Genomic DNA, 14,162 nt, shown 5'->3' on the forward strand with positions numbered 1-14,162 from the left:
CACTACACCATTTTTTACGACGCAATGCAGGCAATAATTACATACCTCCATCTTATGTTGATTCGGAAGACATAGAGAATGGTGTAGCAGTACCAGGTCAGTGGCGAGATGTCGGCAGAGCCTTAATGCCCTTACAGCAAATCCCGCGACCATCAAATCTTAATGCCAGGGAAGTTCGTGAATCATATAAAAGTTTCTTCAACAACGAAGGCCGCACATCATTTCAAGAAAGAATGGTCGATGGAAGTAACTAACTTTGATTTTTTTATATTTACATTATCTGTCTCAACGGTTTCATCTATTTCGGACTGCGATTCAATGCTTTCGGTACCCTGCCTATGATCTTCGGTTTCTGTGATAAAGCTCATTATGTCAAAATACCATAAGCTTGGCACATATCGGTCGTCCGCTGAGCATCCAGTTCTTGTCGAGGCTTTAATTTTCTTGAGTTCTCGCCGAAAGCCACATCGGAAGTTATGGATTTTTTTTGTAACATAATTCCTAGTTGCCAAAGGATTAACTTCTTTACACTTCTTGGTCAATTCTTTCAATGCTGCATTGCATAAATTCCGGTCCGCATAATTTTTCGATTTTACATCGCATAAACATGGAAAACTTCGATACATCTGTATAAATTCTTCCCAAAATGCTTTGTTTCCATCCATTTTTAAATATTTTGTACCTATTTATAACCAACAGAATTGATAAATAATAAATAAATAAATAACTAAACGTCGTTTTTTAATGCTCCCAAGTCACTATCTTTTGACGATCAGTGGCGCTACACAGCCATTCACAGTGAAACCAGTTGAGACTGTCGCATTGCAAGGCCCATGAAACCGTCGGAGTCGGTCTCAATGATACCGTCTCAATGATACATGATACTAGCTAGACCGCAACATTAACAACGAGATTTGTCTCTGAGACCTAGGTATCGCCGCAAGCGGAGAGGTAGGTCTCACCGTGTATGCCCCGCTTTAGGTATGTCATAATTGAAATTTACCTGTCTCCTGCTCTATGAAGCAGTGGCGGATCTGGAGGGTTTTGGTAGGTGAGGCGAACCCCAAAAATTAATTATAATATATTTTCAAGTTATATAACTTAAAAACAATGGACTGTAACAGGTATTATAAAACGACCAAAAATTTAATACACCCACATTTAAATTATTTAAATATTTTTAACTCCTTTTTGCAGAATAAGGCTCTCAAGACTCAAGGGCTCGATTTTTAGTTACTAAAAAAGTTTTTATAATTTTTTCATAAAAGCCCTCTTCGTCTGTTTTGGAACTAGTCATATCATTAATAAGCGACTTTTTGATTGACAAGAGTGCAAGGTCAGATAACCGGTCTTGATTCATAGTATAACGATGGTAAGTCTTTATTCTTTTAAGGCAAGAAAAATGTCTTTCCACACTTGCACTTGCAATAGGTAAAGTTAATATGAGCATAATAAGTTTAGTTGTATACGGAAAAACATCTTTTATGTCGTTGTGAGAATATTAAATATTTGTTGCGGACTACAGCCTGAAAACTGTTCATCGCCAAATATTATTTTCAGTTCAGTTTTTCACGCAAGTCTTTCCTTTTCAAAAATTTTGTAATTTAACTAGGTTTGCCAACAAATCTTCAGGAAATATCTTTCTAAATTTTATAAAGTTATTGCATTCAATTAGCGCTAAAAATTGTATGTCTGTTAAGTTCTTAAATCTTTCTGTTAATTGTACAACTATTATATCAAGAATTTCAAAATAAAGACCTTTCATATTTTCGTCAGACTTTTCTTTAAGATTATATGAAAAACTGATGGTTTGTTTAGCATTATTAACTAAATTAGCTGATTTTGTTTTGAAATTATAAAAAATATCATCCGTCCTTAATTTGCCCAGTTGCGTAATACATGTAGCAACATATTTTTTGCATAGGACAATATCAAATGTTTTTTTTTTGTAAAATGTCATAAAGAAAATCTGTTTTTAAGAAAATTTCGCTAAACACATTTAAAAGAAATACAAATTCAAATTCTAAAAAAGATTTTAGAAATCCTTTAGCACTATTAATAGAGACCGCACCTGAAGATCGATCATTCATAATATTTTCAAACACGGAGATAAAGTTGAGGTATTCATTTGTTAGTAGCAAAATAATCTTGGATCTGGATGCCCATCTGGTTTCGCAAAAGGACGGGATTCGTTTACCAATCAGGTTGTCTGCAACCACTCTTCGTTTGGCCGACTGATGAAAGAAATTAGGGATTCCAGATAAAGTAGCAAAAAATATTCGACATTCCTTAATAGATTTGCATCCGTCTTGAAGTACCATATTTAGTTTATGGGCTGAACAGTGAATAAAAGTTGCTTCAGGAGCATCATTTTTAATTTTCATTTGCAAACCGTTAATGTGACCAGCCATGACACTTGCTCCATCATAGCACTGTGCCACGAGCTTTTTTCTGTAATTAAATCGAGATAAAACGCTGGCAACTAATGTGTATAAGGCTTCTGAAGTTCGGTCATCACTCACATCGTAAAAACCCAAAAATCGTTCATAAATATTCAGAGATTTTTTCTCTACATATCTTAGTGACATTGCACACTGAGATTTTTCAGTAATGTCGGTGGTATCATCTACAATTACGGCAAAAAACTCGTGTCTTTAAGTTGCTGATTAATCTCTTCTTTAATTACTTCACTTATGCAAAAAATTAAATCATTTTGAATGGTTTTTGAACAAAATGATTTTCCAAGCTTTTTAATATGATTTCGTAGTTCTTCATTATATTTTATTTTGGAATTAAAAACTTCAATAAAGTTTTCCCTATTTTCCGAACCTTCACCCTCTCGATGACCATGAAATGACAGTTCTTGTTTTGCTAGGAGTATAGTGGTATCAGTTAAGTTACTAATTAACATTCTGTTTTTTCTAACTTTCTCATTGTATATGATTTTACGATGTGAGACATTTTCCTGTAGTAAATCTTTTATTCTTGACATGTTTTTTTCTAGTCTTTTTAAATTCATAAATGACGTTAAATGATTGCCTGATTCCGCATGCTTTTTTGCTGACCGTTGCAAATTTTTAAGGTAATTTTTCATAGTATCCTTCTTTGACCCAGACAGACTTTACATGTGAAAGAAGAACACATGGCCAACAAAATAATTTTTGAGCATATATACTTCCACACAACCAAGGATGGGTATTGTACCAAGATAATTCAAAGGAACGAAAATACTTTGAGCCTGAAACGTAATTAGTACTATTGTGGTTGATCGACCTATATTTTTACAATGTTTAAGATTTAAAAAAAAATGGTTTAAGGAAAATTTAAAATAAATAAATATAATATAATCATTATTTTCTAATATTTAGGTCGATCAACATTTAAAAGAGGATGAATAATGAAGAAAGGTATAGTAAGCCCAATTTTATATATTTTGTCATTTAAAAAAATTATAAAAATAAACATAATTTGGCATAAGTAGGTTTACTTTAAATCGGTTGAGTATATGTGGTTTGGAACTTCATGTATGGCAGGAAACAAGAATAAAATTGTATATGTATAAATATTAAAATAGATTAGATTTTATAACAATATGTTATTTTATTCTTAAAAATGATTAGTATTATTAAATAAAAAATAATAATATAAATATTATGATTATTTTTTATATTACATTATTAGTAGAAGTTTACTATACTCTATTTCAGAAGTGTATAGAGCAATAAACTGGGGAATTCCGTTCTGTTTGGCTATATTTCGTGGTAGTTCATAGGCGCAGGTACTTATAATATTTATGAATTTAATTTTCACGGATTAAATGCCTTTATTTTGAAAGAGATTAAATACTAAATAAATACTTTTAATCCTTTTGTATAGGTACCTATCTTTTAACGCTTTGTAACATGCAAAAATGGGGTCAGGTAATATATACAGACCATAAATACTTTTAAATCATATTTTAAACGTTAGTAGTCACTGCTACGCTGTAGTGTAATCACAATATTATTATCCCAATATTTAAAAAATGGAGGTATTCAGTCCAACGAAAAGATGTACTAAAAATTCTCCACTATCGCTGAGTGAAAAAGTTATTATTTTAAATGTACATGATTGCATAAAACACGATTACCCTAGTTTTACTGTGCAAGAAATTGTTGAAAAATGTTCTCGAATGAGTGGAATTGGAAAGTCCACCATTTTCAAATTGTTGCGGGAAAGAAAAGTAGCAGGTCAAGTGGAATCTCCCAAGCAAAAGCCAGGACGACCTATAAAAGTCCTTGATGAAAATGCTAAATGTATAATTCGAAGAAAAGTTCACTCTTTTTATTTTAAAAAGGAAATACCCACCCTAGACAAAATTTTAATGGAGGTTGGCCGAGATGACAGTATTCCGTTGATAAGTAGAAAACTTTTATGGAAAACTTTAAAAAATATGGATTTTGCCTGGGAAAAGCATAACCGCAAAGCACTTTTACTGGAAAGCGACGAAATTGTTTGTTGGAGACGACAATACTTGAGAAGTATCAAGCAGTACCGCAGGGAGCAAAAGAAAGTTTTTTATCTTGATGAGACGTGGATTAACGAAGGTTATATAGTCCAAAAAATGTGGCAAGACAAAAATATAACCAGTGCTCGCCAAGCTTTCATAGAAGGCCTGTCTACGGGTATTAAAGTACCTTCGGGAAAAGGAAAAAGACTTATAATCACACATATTGGAAGCGAAGAGGGATTTTTAAAAGAAGGTCTGCTAACCTTTGAGTCGACTCGCACAGGAGATTACCATGAAGACATGAACTCGTTTCGACGTTTTCGAGGACTATTTTGGTGAAATGATAAAATTTCTTCCTGCTAATTCGGTGGTGGTTATGGATAACGCAAGCTATCATTCACGGCGAATAGAGAAGACGCCAACTTCAAGTTGGAGAAAGCAAGAAATTATCGATTGGCTGACTGCAAAAGGTATTGCGTTTGAAGCAAATTTGATAAAAAAAGAACTGCTGGCAATAGCAAACTTACACAAAACTCGTTTCATGAAATACGCCGTGGAAGATATAGCCGAAAAATATAATATAACTGTACTGCGCTTACCGCCATATCATTGCGAACTAAATCCTATAGAACTGATATGGGCGCAGGTAAAAGGATTTGTAGCAAGACAAAATACGACTTTTAAAATGAAAGATGTTAAGCTACTGTTTGATCAAGCCATTACGGAAGCGACACCAGAGAATTGGCGAAAAGCAGTCCAGCATGTAATTAAGCAAGAGGACAAAATGTGGGATCTTGACAACCTCATCGATCAGACAGTCGATCCTTTAATTATAATGTCAAGAGGTGATGACAGTTCGTCAGATGACGAAGAAGACTACAATCTATTATAATTTAAAATTGTTATACACTGTTCAAAAAGTGCCAGATCCAAAAGTGACATTTTCAACTGTTTTACTCTACATATTATGTTCAATAAATTTGTGAAAAAAATATATTATTCCATTTAAACAAAAGTAACTTTCTAAAATAAAATAGCATTTAAGTACATTAATTATAAGGTAAAAAACAAGTCCCAGTTGCACGCCTTTGGCGAACCGTTTTCAATGTTTATCAGTGGGTTACAATGGGCAAAACTCATAAATTGACCCAAAACCGGGTGGCACTACCTGCAATCAACGAAAAGAAAGAATTTTACATTGAAACTATTACCCAACTAAGGTAGTGGCATAAAATATTGGTGGATCACCAGGTACCACTTTTGCATACCTAATGAGGTTTTATTGCTCTACACACTTCTGAAATAGAGTATAGATACTAATATTTCAAAGATGAAATATAAAAAAATATATTGCCATACGTGAAATTTAAACTACTCGTTTCCAAATTACTATCATCGCCCTTTCTTTACCTGATCTTTTATCTTCTTTTAAATTGCATAAAGATAGCTGAGGTCTACCAATAGTAAGAATCTCTCTTTTTTCATTTTCCGTTCTTCTGGAAAACGGAATTTCCAGCAAACAAAGTAATGGGTCATATTCAGGGCCAAAAACAGGCATGACTTTTTATAATTAATTAAAAGTGTTTTGTAAAGTCTAAATCACACACATTTAACACTACAAACAGTACAAAAACAAATAATTCATGTTTATTAAAAAAAAAAATTATTCGTGCTGTTCTCCGCCCGCCACTTGACTGCCAGCGGGCTTTTCCAACTTTGAAATCGTTCCGTACCGGGTATCTTTCGGTTTTTCATGCGGCGTCAGCGAAGATCGCCTCAATCGAACCATTCGGTGGCGATATTTTGTGATTGCGCGGGCGGGTATAGCTCAAAGAGCACGTTCAGAAAGTTAAATGTTGAGTACCGCTGACCAATAGGTTTTACCGGATTTGTATACTACTATTTTACCGAAATTAATTTTAAAAGGTCTTAAATATTGATTGATTTTCATTTTTTAAACGAATGCTACTATATAATATCGTATTTTTTTAAATATTTATGCAATGTGAGGCGTCGCCTCCCTTGCCTCACCGGCAAATCCGCCACTGCTATGAAGTTGCACGATGATTCCATGTTGGCACGTTTGTAAAATAATTTATCAACCCAGGACTCAAAAAAACTAGAAAAAGCTATAAAATATAAAATTACTTAAAAAATGAAGAAAGAAAATCATGAGATTTTCCACCCAAAGAGAACTTAAAAAAGACAATCATCAAATACGACAGTTAAAATGTCATTAACGTCACTATTGCCATATTTGTACGTCAAAAATTAGACAATCAGAATCAATCGGCCATCTTGGGTGGCAAACTATTCCGCCCCGCCACATTCAACCAGAGAAAAACAAACCACCGAGAAGGGACAAAGCCGGGACCGATTTTTCTTGCGCATGTGCGAGCTTATTTGGTATACCTGTCTTATTGCCGGTCCCCTGCCAGCCGTCGGTTAGTCCGGTAATATTCGACGCCTACTTTAGTCTAGTCAAGTGTTGCCTGAATTTTTCTCTGTGTTTATTTTTTGTGTGTGTTGTCATTGTGCTCTTTATTTTATTAAAAACTTTTATAATATGCCTTATACCTGTGCTTTTCGTGGATGTCATTCAAAGACAGGGTGTGGTGTTTCTTTCTTTGCTTTTCCGCAGGAAGAAGATCGGTAAGTTCAACTTTTCTTTTAATTGTTTCCACTCAAAATAAGTTGTTTCTTTTTTTGTTTTTCGTAATTACAGTAATTAGAGGATTTATCTATGCAGTAATTAAAAAAAAAAAATTTAGCTTTTGAATTAAACATGTAATTTTATGACTTTCAGTGTCAAGTTATGGCTGACAGCTTGCTATAGAACAGACTTGTTTTCGATACCTAGAGAACAAATAACCAGGAACTATAAGCTCTGTGAGTACCATTTTGATGAGAAGTTTTATAGTGCAGGGCCCTCAAGAAAGCGTTTGTTACCTAACGCGTTACCAACATTATTTCCTAATCCCACAAAAAGGACTTGTGAAGGTGAACAGCTTGAGGATGGACAGCCAAAAAAAGTCTCAAAGGAAAAGGACATAAAAATTCTATCCTGTTAGCTTTTGATGGGTTAACTTAACTATAATTTTTACCTACTAACTAATATTAATTTTATGCTTGAAACCTTATTTTGCACATAAAAATATATTCTGTATCTATTATATTTCTTCTTTTTAGATATTTTAATACAGCCTGCAATTATGAAACCAGCAACGTTGGCCCAGCAAAGTATTGCCGAAAAAAATTCTCCTTATGACAAAACTAAGACGCCTAAAAAACACCCATTATTGGATATTTTTTCTGGTAAGACTCTCTTCTTTCAGTTTAGTAGGTTGGAATAAGATTTCAGTAAAAATGGATTATTTTTCAGAAAACTCTAATTAGTTTTATACCATTTTATAACAAGGCCCAGACAAGGTCTTGTTATAAAATGGTTATACAAAACTTGTCTGGGACAGGTACTAGGATTAGGATTAGGTACCAAAATGTCTGGACCCCATATAAAATGGGTAAAATAATACCCTTTGTCTTTGTTTCCATTTCTATAAAAACCAACCTCACCATCACTTATTTATAATTTATTTAAAGTTTGAAAACCAAATACATAGGTAGTTTTACCTGAGCAGAATTTCCAAATTTATTTTAGTTTACCAAAGACTATATGGTAAATCAGTTTTACTTTCTAATTTTATTCATATTAAAGATGTAAAGTTTTAAAATGTTAAAGCATTTTTTTATTATTTGCAGGCCCAAGCACTTCACAATATTCAGTGTGCGAGCCCCTCGGCAACCTCCTATCTATCGAAATAGATAAACCGTCCGAGAATTCTCCACCAGGCCTTCTTTCTCCGTCAGCTTCTACTCAGACTTCTTCTCAGCTGAGTAGTAACACTCCCTTAAATACAGATTGTATCGAAAATTTCTTTGGTGCTGTAAGGCAGCAAAGTGAGAATAATGTTAATCCAACACCACTGCAATTCCAAAGAGCGTTTAAAAAGCTGTTCTGTCAGAATTACTTACATTCGGAAAGAATGAATTGTAAAAATGATTTGGATAGTATATTGATGAACGTCAAATTCATCAATATACCCGAAATTTTCAATGAAAAAAATCTGAAGTTGCAAAAGGTATTGCACTTCAAAACTATAGTTATAGGACAGACCATATTCCCACAGAAAATGCCTTTCGGTATGTTTGTTGCTATATTATGAAAAGAGCACTTGAAGTTCATATTAACTGTGATACCTGCACCAATTTCGGCAAAATGTGTGATGAAATGGATATAAATAGATTATTTCTTCATTTTAAGGCTTATAATTCCAGTATATGTAACTTTGGTGGCTTACAATCTCCTCCAGAAGAGTTTGTTTCATATATATTTAAATTAGAGGAAATATTCAATTGTAATTTTGAGAAAATGTGCATAAACTAGGGAATATCTAACAATTTATTTAACATAATGAAAACTATTAATTATGAACACCCTTGTGCACATTTTCCAAAAACCTTTATCTTAAAATTATTTATAAGGTTGAAAATATTTTACACCATTAAATATAATAATAGGGTCTTAAAAACAAATAAAGATAAAAATGTTCGAAAACTAAAAATTTTGCGGAATGTATAAATGTACCTAGGTTTAATTTAATTATTGCCAATGTATTTTTGTGTTTCATTATACAATGAGCCAATATTATTTTCTCAAAAAATAAAAGTTTGTTTAGAAGATTTTTTGTTTTCCATTATTTATCCTAAATGGTAATTTTTATAGTTCCGGCACTATACCGGATGACACAGGAAAAAGGGAACACGCAATAACTTTTTTATTTTTCAAGATAAACTAATGAAATTTGGTATGTCAATAGAATGGTTATAAAGGCATATTTTGACGTATTCAATTGTTTTATATTGAAAAATAAAAAAGTTGTTGCGTGTTCCCTTTTTCCTGTATCACCCGGTATAGTTTAGGTATACCTATAACTTAACTATACCAACAGTAAAATAATGTAATAGTTTTGATTTCAAATTCCCAATAAAATTTTTAATCTATTAATTATCGTATTTCTCTCCGTGTACGGAACTATTAAATTGCCAAAACGATTTTTCTCCGTTACTTTATATGTAGCGCCAGTCATTTAAGCCCGCTCAAGGGCACCAAAATTGGACCCCAGAAAATCAACGGTAAATGCGAGTTTTGTCGCTTCTCGGTGGTTTGTTTTTCTCTGATTCAACCTTCATACCGGTATGTACCAGAATAACTATGTATAAGAAGCTGTTTGCCAAGAATGTATTTTTTCACTAGGCTCGAAGGAGCCCCACTCTTAAAGTTTCCAGTATGCTTGGCAACGCCGCGGAATCTAATGCTTTGTCGAACATCAGGGTGACAGATGACAAATTACGCTTATTATATCGGAAATCATAAATAACAAAAAGCTGATGGTCGAAAAATGCATTTAGACTTGAGTGAAATGGTTGTTATTATTTCCAAATTCTTTCATCTTTAAAACAATTATTGGAGAAAAAAATTTGCTGCATTCTCACTCATATTCATTTCTTAAAACGAAATTGTTTTTCACAAGCAACAAACATAATATCCTCATAACTGACAGAGCGGGAGATTTAAATTAATTCTTTATTTATTAAAATATGAGCTTTCGCTAAATTTTTAAAAAAACAATAATATGGAAATTAATTGTCTAAACTCATAAAAAAAATATAAAATAACCCAAATAGCAATAGTTACCCTAAAAAAACAACTAAAACACAATTCAATATTTGAGTTGAAGTATTACCCAGCATGCATCTCGCAAAAGGGAGTGGGACAGTGTGAGCAAAAGCGACGATGTCTATCTAACTGGTAGCGAGAGTTGTGTATTGCTCTGGAAATAGTTTTTGTGCATATAGTGGAGATATTAAGAAATCAATCATTGCACGAAAGAAAAGGGTGATATTTTTGAGAGATTTTAATTTGCAGTTATGTGATTTTTGACGGAAATTTACCGAAACAAGATAAAAATGTTAAGTGGCGGTATTTATTGGTGACGTAGTCTGCATTATAATACCTGTACCAAGTTCTGCATGACCTTCCAAGGCCCCAATTAAAAACATGATAGGTTTGTAAAGGTATTTGTTTAGTGTTTATATTGGATTGAACACAATTAGGTTTATTAATCTATTACTCAAGAATATAAGGGCGGATATACCTGTCATTTTAAGATTACTGCCCCAATAGCTTACAAGATAGGGTTTTATAAAACAAATCCATGTTAGCCCCACTCTACACCTTAGAGAATAGCACATCTCATTGGGTTAAATTTTATATTTTTATGCTGTGATCATTTTCACCTCATGAAAGCAAGCATTCATTTAATTATGCACTCTATGAATCAATTAAGGTAAAAAAGACTATGTTTTTTCCATTTATAAGTATTGAATGTTTGCTGAGACTGTTTTATGATATGTAGCTATCAACATCAACTATATTATTATCCAATCATTTTATAGTTAGTTATCTGTAGGAAGCTTTGAGACATATATGAATTTAATTTTTTTAGGGTTCCTTTCTGTTTCATCCTTTACCAAAAATTGTATATTACTAACAATATTTTTGATAATTACTGAAATTGCCACCAACACTTGGCAGATTGATGCAATTCATATTGTCAATTAGGTATTTCTTTCAATTTTATGCATCTTATTCTCTCCTTCTCCCAACTCATTAATCATCTGTACAAATAAACAACCATAACCATTTTGCATCTTTTTCTTGTAACCCCTGTAACACTTATAAATTTCTATATTTATTTTGATTATTGAGAATATGCTGTCTGAAGTATTATCAATTTTATAATTAAATCTTATATGTTTAAAACTAAAAATAATTTCAGAAAGTGTTGTGAGCTTCTTATTTGATTCTTATATTTATTTATAAAATTGTTTCCTACATACCCTTACCAACAATAATATCCAAAACATGGTACTTAAGAAAAACAGATTGATAGTGACATAAGCTTATTCAAATATTATTAAATTAAAATAGATATAAATATTTCACTTGTTGACACAATTCCAGTGAGAATATCAGCTTCATAGTTATTGGACTATGACATTCAATCTCAAATGTTTTCATGCTTTTTGTCCTATGGTTGCAACCTTTGGTGTGACACTCAAATTACGAAACAGTTTTACTGCTAACCAAAACTTTTTATTTTACTCTTGACATGTGTTTTTCTGAAAACTGAGTTTTAATCTTCTCCCAAAGATCTTAGGTATGTTAACAACATTAGCGAAACATGTGTTGACAGTAAAATAAATAGTTTTGGTTAGTGGTAAAACTGTCTCTTAATTTAATTTCATGCTTTTTACCTAGCTTAGTAATATTGCTTTTGAAATTATGTTTTTTTGAACAAAAAATGGAATTTGTAAGCATATTTAACGATAGATTGTTTGTTTTTTGAATAATGTCAAAAAACATTTTAAACATCCTCCAAATTATTGAGAACTGCAATTAGAGTAAGATTTCAGAAGATTAAGAAGACCCAAATTATTACCTATTATTAATTAACATTTAAAGATACTACTATTCAAAAAAATATATAACATATAAATTCTTTAAAATATTTTAAATAACATTTGTGTAATATATGCCTTGTAATAACTTATATAGTGTTTATAATAAAACTGGAGTTGACTGACATCATTATCACTACATACCATAAAATGAAGGAAAGATTATTAATTTATGTGAATCCAGGAATGTAGAAATCACAATCTTATAGGGTGACTAATGCTGTGATGCTGCCCTTATGGAGTCAAAAAGGTGTATAATAGAATGTATTTATCTAAAAAAAATTGTTGATGAAAAGCATATCATTAGAATACTAACTCAAATGTTATTACTTTACATGGTCATTTACTTGAATCTGACAGTGATGTTTACATGAAAAAAAAATTATTGTAATTATAATCATGTAAACATCACAGTAGTGTAAGAGTCTGATGATGATGAGTGAACTCATCAAAATGCATTCCTCTTGACAAAAAGATTGGCATTTTCATTAATGGAGAAAAGTCTTTCCCACCCTTGCTAACTTGCTATATTATCTACACTCCACTTCAAGAATGGACTTCTACTTACAAAAAAAAAAGGTAAATAGTTCATCAAGAGTAAATGAATTAAGGCCAATATGCCATCTGTCACCAAAATTCTTAAAAAGTTGGTTAAACTTAAATAGCATCTCTTAAAATATACTTCCAAAACTTGACCAGGTTGACATCACATAGTTTCGGATAACAATAAAAAGAAAAATAGTCACAGGTTTCAAATATATTGGAATATAAGGTCAAAACATTACCTGTGTTTTGCCTGTAGTAGGCATCATCAGATCTGCTGTAAGAAAGAAACAGGAATAAAAAGGTTTATGGATGTTTATTAACTAAACCTAATTTATGCTCAAATTACAAACCAATAAATTCATACATTCTTCATTCACTAATAAAAAAAAAACTACATGATGCAAGTGAAGGGTAGAAATTAAAAGTTAAAATTGATAAAACTTGTATTCTGTATTGTCATGTCAATTTCATGTATGGTAATAAAATGACCTAGATGGTTAGCAAAAGTTGATTTCCTTTCCGTGATGTCACAGTGTCTATGTTTGTTATATAGGCTTAAGAAGAGAGAACTCTTAAGAGTTCCAATACCCTAGTGTGAATTTGACTCCCAGATTGGCCCATATAAACTGCATTGCAATTCTCTGAAACTCTCCTTAAGGGTGCTAGATCCAGGAGAAAATTAAATTTCACTATAAAAAAATGAATGCTGTCAATTCTAAATTAAAATATCTATTTTTCACAACTAGGTATAGGGATGAGGTCAAGTCTTGGTCGAAAATTCTCATTAAACTAAAAAATTGTAAAACTATATTATCAAACAAATTAGCTTGCAATATGTAAGTGCTATTTTTCCTTTCATAATTGCTACCTAAACCTGTCAGATATCAGTTTCTCTCCAGATGAACTTTAAAAAAAAAAATTTTTTTTTTAGTTTGATTTTTCACAAAGTTTTGACATAAAGTATAAGGCAACTCTAGCAGTAGAGATGGACATATCATACCAAGTACTGACATTTCTAGTGAGAATTTAGTTAATTTTCTTTTCAAAATTCTTTTAATTCTTCTAACAAATCATAGTTATCATAATAAGTTTCATCTCAAGTCATTAACCAAAATAGAATTTAATGACCACTAAGGCTGATAAAGGCTCTTGTCTGGTTGTTATGAAACAAGCCACTTACAGAGGAAAAAGTCTTGGAGTTCTTAAATTCTGATGAGTTCCAACCATTGAATATGAAAAAGTACAAACACTTCTAAGGTACACTTTATGAGGGCGCTCTTACAGAACAAATTTAAGACCTTTGGAAACTATCAAAAACTCCACTGTGAAAATTATGTTAAAAAAATACATGTTATACCCAAGAAAACTTTTATAGTACAGTGAAACCTCTGTTGAGCGGATACTCATGGGACCTTCAAAAAGTGTCCACTCAACGGAGGTCCAAGGGAAAAAGGCCACACAGAAGCAAAATTAAACAGCATGTTATTTTTTTAAACAAGTTTGATATTAATTATTTAATGACAATATAATTAGGGTTACAAAATAA

The 14,162-nt window shown here is 32.0% G+C and overlaps 1 protein-coding gene across 10 annotated transcripts in view; it reads left to right on the top strand.

Moving 5' to 3' along the window:
- Positions 1-10,317: 10,317 nt before the first annotated feature.
- The window catches only part of LOC126749129 (catenin delta-2), a 51,055-nt gene continuing 47,210 nt past the window's right edge, over positions 10,318-14,162 (top strand). For 4 of the 10 annotated variants that reach the window (XM_050458778.1, XM_050458781.1, XM_050458779.1 and 1 more), the window contains exon 1: positions 10,319-10,614. The gene's annotated coding sequence lies outside the window, so the exon portion shown is untranslated. Of the gene's footprint in view, positions 10,625-14,162 lie in introns of all 10 variants that reach the window. The other 6 variants (XM_050458782.1, XM_050458780.1, XM_050458784.1 and 3 more) reach the window with 3 other exon arrangements.

This window comes from Anthonomus grandis, chromosome 22, assembly GCF_022605725.1.
Source record: "Anthonomus grandis grandis chromosome 22, icAntGran1.3, whole genome shotgun sequence".
Lineage (NCBI taxonomy): Eukaryota > Metazoa > Arthropoda > Insecta > Coleoptera > Curculionidae > Anthonomus > Anthonomus grandis.